This window comes from Macaca nemestrina, chromosome 1 (genome assembly GCF_043159975.1).
Source record: "Macaca nemestrina isolate mMacNem1 chromosome 1, mMacNem.hap1, whole genome shotgun sequence".
In the NCBI taxonomy this organism is placed as follows: Eukaryota; Metazoa; Chordata; class Mammalia; order Primates; family Cercopithecidae; genus Macaca; species Macaca nemestrina.
The window spans coordinates 121,845,660-121,854,480 of NC_092125.1; the positions used below are offsets into that span (position 1 = coordinate 121,845,660).

At 42.1% G+C, this 8,821-nt stretch overlaps 1 long non-coding RNA gene across 2 annotated transcripts; it reads left to right on the forward strand.

Moving 5' to 3' along the window:
• The first annotated feature begins 2,754 nt into the window (after positions 1-2,754).
• On the forward strand, positions 2,755-8,271 carry LOC105479224 (uncharacterized). Of its 2 annotated transcripts, XR_011622704.1 has the most exons (4): positions 2,755-3,454; positions 3,789-3,868; positions 7,009-7,071; positions 7,266-8,271. It is a non-coding gene; the product is annotated as an uncharacterized lncRNA (long non-coding RNA). The 2 variants fall into 2 exon arrangements; XR_985762.2 differs by lacking the exons at positions 7,009-7,071; positions 7,266-8,271 and adding an exon at positions 5,213-6,359 and having other exon boundaries at positions 2,756-3,454.
• Positions 8,272-8,821: the final 550 nt, after the last annotated feature.

Here is an 8,821-nt window from a genome sequence, read left to right on the forward strand (position 1 = left end):
AATAATAATAATAATAATAATTAATAAATAAATAAAAAGCTCATGTCAATCTCCAAATAAATTAACTACCTGGCCACAAAAACTAAACATTCAGCAACAACATAACATTTACAATGTCAAGCATCCAATTAAAAAATCACCAGATATACCAAAAAACAGAAAATGTGACTTATAACTAGGAGAAAAATGTATCAATAGAAACAGACCTAGAAATGACAGATATTAATATACAAGAGCTTTAAAGCAGCTATTATAAGTATGTTCAAAACCAGGCAGGGTGGCTCACACCTGTAATCTCAGCAGTTTGGGAGGTCGAGGCAGGTGAATCATTTGAGGTCAGGAGTTCAAGACCATCCTGGCCAACATGGTAAAACCCTGTCTATACTAAAAATACAAAAATTAGCTGGGCATGATGGCAGGTGCCTGTAGTCCCAGCTAATCAGGAGGCTGAGGCAGAATTGCCTGAACTTGGGAGGCGGAGGTTGCAGTAAGTTAGGATCGCGCCACTGCACTCCAGCCTGGGCGACAGAGTGAGACTTCATCTCAAAAGAAAAAAAAGTATGTTTGAGGATTTAAAGGAAAACATGAGTATAATGAAGAGAGAAGTAGAAATTATGAAAAATTAAACAAAAAGTGAAGAAAAGCTAAAAAATATGAGATTCAAAATTTAAAAATTCACTGAGTGAGCTCAATAGATTAGATCCTGCAAAAGAACAAGCAAACTCGAAGACAGTAATAGAAAGTATCTAACCAAAACAAACAAACACACACACAAAACAAAACAAATGAAGAAAACAGAGAGGAGCCCAATCAGGTAGGTGCCCCATAGTCCATTTTAAGGACCTTGGCTTCTAATCTGAGTAACGGGGCACCATTGGAGAGCTTTTTGAGAGAAATGATACCATCTGATTTACATTTTAATGGAATCATTCTGGCTGCCATGTTGAGAAAAGACTGAAGGAAGAAAAGAGTAGACACAGGTGGCCCATTAAGAGAACGCTGCATTATGAGTGAGAGATGATGGTGGCTTCAGCCAGGTTAATGGCAGTGGGAGTGGTGGGAAGTACTAAATGGTTGAAATCTGGGATACACTTTTGATGGTACAGCAGACAGGATTTGCTCATGTGCTAGATTTGGAATCAAGACTGATGCAAAGGTGTATATAACGAGCCTTTAACCGTTTTTGAGAGCATGCACTATTTACCTATTAGGACTGCATTTAAGTATATATAACAGGAAACCCAGCTACAGTGACATAAACAAATGAGGGCTTAGCTGTTTCACATAACCAGTCAGACCAAGGCTGGTCTGCTACTCAAAGTTGTCATCTGTCCCAGGCTCTTGCTATCTTTCTGCTAAGCCATAGTTTAATAGATCGCTTCTTTGTTCTTTTCCTTGTGCCTCATGGTTCCAAGATTGCTGCAGTACTTCCATGCATAATGTCAATATTACAGGAAAGAAAAAATGGCAGACGGGCAAAAGGGACCCTACCAGTTGAGTTTGTCCTTTTTCGCCCAGAAAGCAAAAGCTTTCCTGGGTGCTACCTTCAGCAAACTTACCCTCATATCTCATTGGGTCACATGACCAGTTATAGGAGAATGAAATTACTATGCGTGGTTTAGGTGAATTACAATTCATACATTATGGCCAGGGCAGGAGGCCTCCTCTCTTTAAAGTCAAAGAATTTCTACCTTTACCTAGCAAATAGGGGTTCTATTAGCAGAGAAGAAGGGGCATGTGGTAGGAGGGATGTTGGGCTAGTGATGAACAATTTTGACTGTTGATTGCTTTTTTCACTTTTATTGCAAAATACCTGGTGCCTATGTTTGGCAGGTGTATATAATAAACATGTTTTTATAAGATATTGGCACAATGGCACTGTGATTATGGAAGACTTTATAAATAAGCTGATTGAAAGACATGGGAGGGGCATGGAGGGGCACCATTTCAGATTATAAAATGGCCATAAAAAGCATAGTGTTCTGGGGACCCTTGAAACCCATGTAGAGGATGGTGGACTGGCTTGGTGGTCTTGCTCGTTTTAGGTTCTCTGGAGAAACAAGGGAAGTATAGACTGAAAAACTAATATAGTGAGAAAAGAAAAATGCATGTGTTTTAAAGCTGGAGGCAGAATTCCTCTTGGAGGACTCATGTATGTGTGTGTGTGTGCGTGTGCACATGTGTGTGTGTTAGTAAAACATTTGTTTGGTTGTTTAATGCTGAAAAATTAGGTCCCAGAATCTTGTCTTGAAAGGAAAAAATGAAACAGAACTAAATCGCTCAGCAAAATAAAACAAGTAGAATTTTAAGTTTTGGCTGTCAGTGTAAGAGGAAGGATAACAGGATCTTGGGAACTGGGAAGGAAAGTGGGGAAATGAAAATGAATGGGAGAGGAAGTTACATAACCCTCATCACCGGGGTATAGTGTACCTTATAGCCTCTCCCCATCTTACAGGGAACAAGTTGAGCAACTTTCAAATGGCAGGGCCAGGATTTACATGCAGCAATTTCTGACTGCATTGCAGGCCTGGTAGGCCTGGTGCTTTTCCTGCACAAAACCTCCCTCGAGTCACCAGGGAGTTCAGATTTGACCTGACAGGTGGTTGGTTGGTCATTTACAAATTCTCCCACCCCCCACGTCTGTCTACAGAAAGATTTTAAGGTGAGGGCCCACCTCAGTCGTGAACTGTTCCATCAGGTGCTCTGGCAGGAAGTCCCATAACGACCTTGGGGAACCAGACAGTTTCCTCTGGTTGTGGGTGACGGTTCTACCTCCGTCCCCAGAATAAGCTGATAAACAAACTTAGCTCTACCTCCTGCCCTGGCCTCCTGCAAACAGGCCTCTGTGGAGAGACTTACTGAGACTTTCAATTTCCTGTTAAGAAGGAGACTGGTATCTGGACCCTATAGAATAAGTATCAATTTGCATTTGGTTTCCTTTGTGTCTCGGGAGAGAGGGAGAGAGAGAGACAGAGAGAGAAGAGCTGGGGGAGAAAACAAAAGCAAAATGAAGCAGTAATTGCCCAGCCCCATTCACCTGGGAACTTGATGCTGGTGGTTTCTCACGTTCTTTTCTCTACAACTCTACAACGTGATGGCTGCTCAGACCTCACATCTCTCAGACAGCCCATCGGGTGCTGATTACCACTATATTCTGCTTCCTCTCAGTTGCAAGGATACTAGTGAGCTCTGTTTTACCATTGGAATATATGGCAATAATATTAGCTCATATAATTCAATTATTTAAAGCATTTTTATATCTCAAATCACTGTCAGTCTTTGCAAGTACTGTGCAAATTATGTTGGTTGTGAAAACTCCTCGAAAGGCTGAAATGCGTCGATGGAAAAGAGACAAACTCTGTAAAATATTTGAAGAGATTTATTCTGAGCCAAATATGAGTGACCAATGGCCTGTGACACAACCCTCCGGAGATCCTGAGAACACGTGCCCAAGGTGATCAGGGCAAAGCCCAGTTTTACACATTTTAGGGAGACATGGGACATCAGTCAAATACATGCAAGATGTACTTGGTTTGGTCGGAAAAGGGGGAACAACTTGAAGTGGGGGGATTGCAATGGGGGCTTCCAGGTTATAGGCAGGTTAAAAATTTTCAACCAATTGGAAATTGGTTGAAAGAGTTATTGTCTGAAGACCTGGAATTAATGAAAACGAACGTCTGGGTTACAATAAGAGGTTGTGGAGACCAAAGTTTTATCATTCAGATGAAGCCTTCAGGCAGCAGGCTTCAGAAAGACTTGATTGTAACTGTTTTTCATCGAACTTTCAGAGTCTGTTCTGAGAGGGAGGCGTGTACGATGAGGCACGTCCACACTCCACCCCACATCATGGCCTGAACCAGTCCCTCAGGTAAGTCTTAGAACGCCCTTGCTGAGAGAAGGGGTTCATTCAGATGGTCGGGGGGGTTAGAATTTTATTTTTGGTTTACAGATGGTATGTCCTATGAGCTGAGTTCAGGTTTGGGTGGTTTGACTCCCAGCACCAAGCAGTGTGATGCTCAGGAAATGATAGCTACATAAAGACTTCTTAGAGTAAGATGAAAAGTGAACAAGGAAGTGGAGAAAAGATGGAGTAGGCTGTGGCTTTTTTTTTTTTTTTTTCCACTTAGGAAGGTCTGATAAGAGCATCTCCTAGTGAGGGAGGAGAAAGGAAGAAACTGGTCAGGCAGATAGTTAGGGTGGGTCCTCTTTCAAACAAAGGAACAGTCTGAAAAATCAAAGCTGCAGGCTCAGGTAAAGGAACTTGCACAGGGGGCCTTGCCTAAGACATGCCCACGGCCAAACAGATAAGAAAGGCTATACAGGTGGCTTGCCCAGACATGCCCACAATGGACAATTCCATCCCCTGACACATGCACAGTAAGCGGAACAAAGCAATACGGAGTAACTCAAGCTAAGGGCCCACATGTGCATTAGGAACAAGGTAGAGCTACCAGAAATTCATACCTATGCAAATGAGATCCCCAGTCCTTATTGGCTTCCTATAAAAGCCTTTGCATTCAACTATGAAAATGGTAACCCTTTTCTGGGTCCCCTCTCCACAGCCAAGAGCTTTCTTCTTTCACTTATTAAACTTTCGCTCTAACTTCACCCTTTGTGCCCACTCCCCCTAATTCTCTTAGTTGTGAGACAAAGAACTCCAGGTGATAACTCACAATGAGAGACTGCTACTTTGTGGTGCATTGGTGAGACTGTAACACCAGGGCTGAGGCTGGACCTGTGCCCTAGTCGGTATATACTTCCAAGAGTGCAAGCACACCAAGGGAACCAAGTTTGATGGGCTCTATTCAGCAGAGATCAGTTTGGGGACAGGTGTTAATTTAGTACATACAGTTAAATAGACATGTGGGCACCTATACATATACACACTTTGTGCATCCATCTCTTTAAACAAAACATGATGTTTCAGTAGGTAGTCATGCAGACATGAACAGGGCAGGAGTGGGTTCCCCAACAAGGAATGCCAGGTGACCCTCAGGTGATGGTCAGGCGGTTGTTAACGATCTCTCTAAAATAATAATTGGTCGCAGCTGGCACCAGGGAAAGGCAATCATCTCCCAGTAGATAGAAAACAACAAAATTTGATGATCGGCAGCTTCCAATAAGAAGATCTCAGGAGTCGGGCGAGTGGGCCCAAGCATGCACACTAAAAGGCAAAATGGCAGAGTTTAACTGGTATATGACCTTCCTCTAGGAATACTCAACTGGTAAGGGAAGAAAGCCTCGAATGAGCATGTGCACAACTCCAGTAAACACACTGTGCATGTGGCCCCTTCCAAGTACTGGCAGGCCACTGCACATGCGGATAGCCCACCCTGAAGGAAGAATCAGTGGAGAGGTAATGCAAGACCTCGGAAGCATACCAACATATAAAACTCCAAGTCAAAAGTCAGACCATTCACTTGAATCTCTCAAGTCATCTGCCTGGCCCTCTTCCAAGTGTACTTTACTTCCTTTCATTTCTGCTCTAATATATTTTAATAAACTTTCACTCCTGCTCTAAAACTAGATTCAGTCTCTTCCTCTGCCTTATTCCTCTCAGTCAAAATCTTTCTTCTGAGAAGCCAAGAATTGAGGTTGCTGCAGACCTGTACAGATTTGCCACTACTACTGATAAGATGTAAGATGGAATGATATTCTCTGCAGGAGCACAAAGGGAAGGAAAAGAGAGTTGTTTCTGAGACTCAAGTAGGCAACATGGTGAGGGTGATGGCAATCTGCCCCCAGCCTCTCCACCTGACCGTGTCTCTCTTCCCTCCAGGATCCTGTCCACCATGACCTTCCTTCTTTCTTCCTGCAGTTGTCTTTCGAAGCCTTTCATCACTTTCTTGGCTTCCCTTAAATGCCGTGGTCACTTAGCAGGCAACCCTTCTGCCTGATGCGGTTGCTCAGCACAGCACCTTCCTGGGTTGTGCAGGGGTGAGGGAAGAGGAGAAGCACTGTGGGGGTGTGAGCATCATTCCTTCTTGGGGTTCGTGATTAGGGCAACCAGGACAGGTGGGGGCTGGTGGTGTTAATCAGTCCATTAACAAGTATGTTCTGATTTCTGAGTTCCAGGACTGAGCTAAGGGCTCACTGTTCTCTGTTGTCTATCTCTGCTTATCAAACAAACAAAAAAAAAGTAGGGGGGAGAAAATAGAAAACAGTTATCCATCAGATCTCTTTCTTGGGCTGAAGATAGGGGCTTGGAGAGACATTTCCTGGATTCCGGTCCTGACAGCCCCTAACTGGCTGTATAATCACAAGGCTTCACACCCCAGCCAGGGAGGCCAGGGAATGGCAGGCTTTATATTTTCTCGAGGCAGGATTTTCCCATTGTTGAAACTGCTAGGCAGAGTTCCCAGCACTTAGCAGGAACGGCGGGGTGGGGCGGGGGCGGGGATGGAGGGGTGGGCACAAGAATGCTTCTGATACTGTCCCTTCTAACTCGACACTCTAGAATTCCAGATTCTTTCTGTCAATAAATGGCCAGAACATGGTGGTTAATAAACACAAAAAGTTCAGAGGAACAAATAGGGTGTTGGACCCAGGTGGGCAATAGAAAGATTTCATTGCAATTCAGGTAAGAAGAAGAGAATTTTAACTCAAATTATTCAATAAAAATTTATATAAAAGACATCTTGGTAAAAGTGTTATCAAAGGCTATTGTTCAAAAAAGCCAAAAAGGTGATAAAGGATGCACTATATTGCAAGAAAAAGTATATGATTAGGAAGTTGTATTCCTACAAGAAGCATTCAGTGTATTAACTTATGGCTCATCTAGAATGAACTTGGAACTGATGCTCAGGCCTTGCTTTCCCATCCAGAGTCTCAGACCAAACCCTGATTCTGAAATGTCAGTTACTGTACTCATGTGACTGACCTAGTTTTTAAGTCTCCCTTATCTGGATGAGAAAAATGTGTAGTTCTGGGAAATTGTACAAGCAAGCAGAGAGACAATAAAGAGATAAAAATGGGATCAATAATTTTGGTAAATTGTGTTCATTCAAGGAAACCGATCTGTCCTCATGGTGCTGCTTTGATGATGCTGTCTCTGCTTAGCACATTTAGCAGGTGGGTATGTTCGATTTACAGAACTTATTTATATGCTTACAAAGATTCTGCTTATCAGATTTATAAATCTTCTCTGTCAGAAGTTTGAAGTGTTGGAGATAATTTCATTTCTAATTGTAGGTAGAAATATCTAAGAATCTTTGATGAATTACAAAGCCCTACATGATCTTCTGTCCCCTTCTTTTCTCCTACAGTGGTGAACAGTGTGCTCGTTTCCCCAGCACTGAGGTAGACTTTTATACGTCAGCCTTATCTCCAGGAGTTTATTTACATCTCTGAGGACTTCCGTGACACCTGTTATGATGAACCTCTGGCTTCCATTAAAAAAAAAAAAAAATTCCACTACTTTGGGGCATTGTTCAGTGTAGAAAGCAAGGTAGGGCATTTTGGGAGCAGTACACAGACTGATCTGAGTGTCGTCTCATAGGATATCTATTTGAGACCATCATGGAAAGTTTGGAGTGCTGGGCCACTTGTCAGCTCCATGGAAGACTCCACAGCATGTCCTGGTGGGCTCATCAGGATGCTCCTGGGGATAAAGTTTCCATCTGAGTGTGAATTAAAAGTTCACTTTACCTGCTGTGTGATTTCGGGCAAGTTCCTTAACATCTCTGAGCCTGCTTCTTCATCTGTAAAGTGGAAATAGTAATTGTTAGTTCAGAAGATTATTGATAATGCTGATTTGAAATAGTGTTTGTAAAATGCTTAGCATAGTGTCTGAAACATAAAGTGACCAAGCCATGAAAACTATGTGTTCCTCTTAAGTTTATGGTCAAGGAGAACTGGGAATCCCCTAAATGCAATCAAAATGTTAGGTCTAGAGTTCAATTTAACAAGCACGCATTGACCATCTGCTAATGTAGTCATCAAGCTGGGAATTCATTCATTCATTTGTTTGACAAATATTTATTAAGCAGATGCTTGTTAAGGAAATCGGTTACACCTATTGGCTGCTCAATCCCCTGAACAGTGCTGAAAATACACTTAAAAATTATTACTCTTTGTTCTTTTGCTTATGAATGTATTCTGCATTCAGAGAGGGTTTTGAAAGGTAAATACATATTTCTAATTAAAAGAAGCAAGGCTTCATATTATATGATGAAAAGGCTACATGCTGTATTATTCCAACTATCTGACATTCTGGAAAAGGCAAAACTATGGAGACAGTAGAAAGATCAGTATTGGGGAGTTGGACAGGGGGAGGGAGGGGTGAATAGGGAGAGCACAGAGTATGTTTAGGGCAATGAAACTATTCCATATAATACTGTAATGGTGAATACATGTCATTGTACACTTGTCAAAACCCATAGAATATACAAGCAAAGAGTGAACCCTAATGTAAATGATGGACTTCAGTTAATAGCAGATCAATATTGGTCTATCAGCTGTAACAAATGTCCCACACTAATGCAAGATGTTAATAATAGGGAAAACTATATATGGGGGTGGGGTGAGGGGATATGTGCAAACTCTCTGTGCCTTCTGCTCAATTTTTCTGTAAACCTAAAACTAGTCTATTAGTTAACAAAAAAAGAAGTGAGATTTTATCTCCCAGGCTTACGTACTGGAGATCAGACTTGATTTGTTAGGCTAAAATGCGTGTTTCTCCTTCATGATCTTGAACTACCCTGTGCTTATCTTAATCCCAGTATCTCTGCATTATATTATTCCTGCAAGAATGCAAACTGTGTGAGAACAAGGACCACGCCTTACTCATCTTTGTAGGATCATGTAAGTCTCGTGTTCAGAC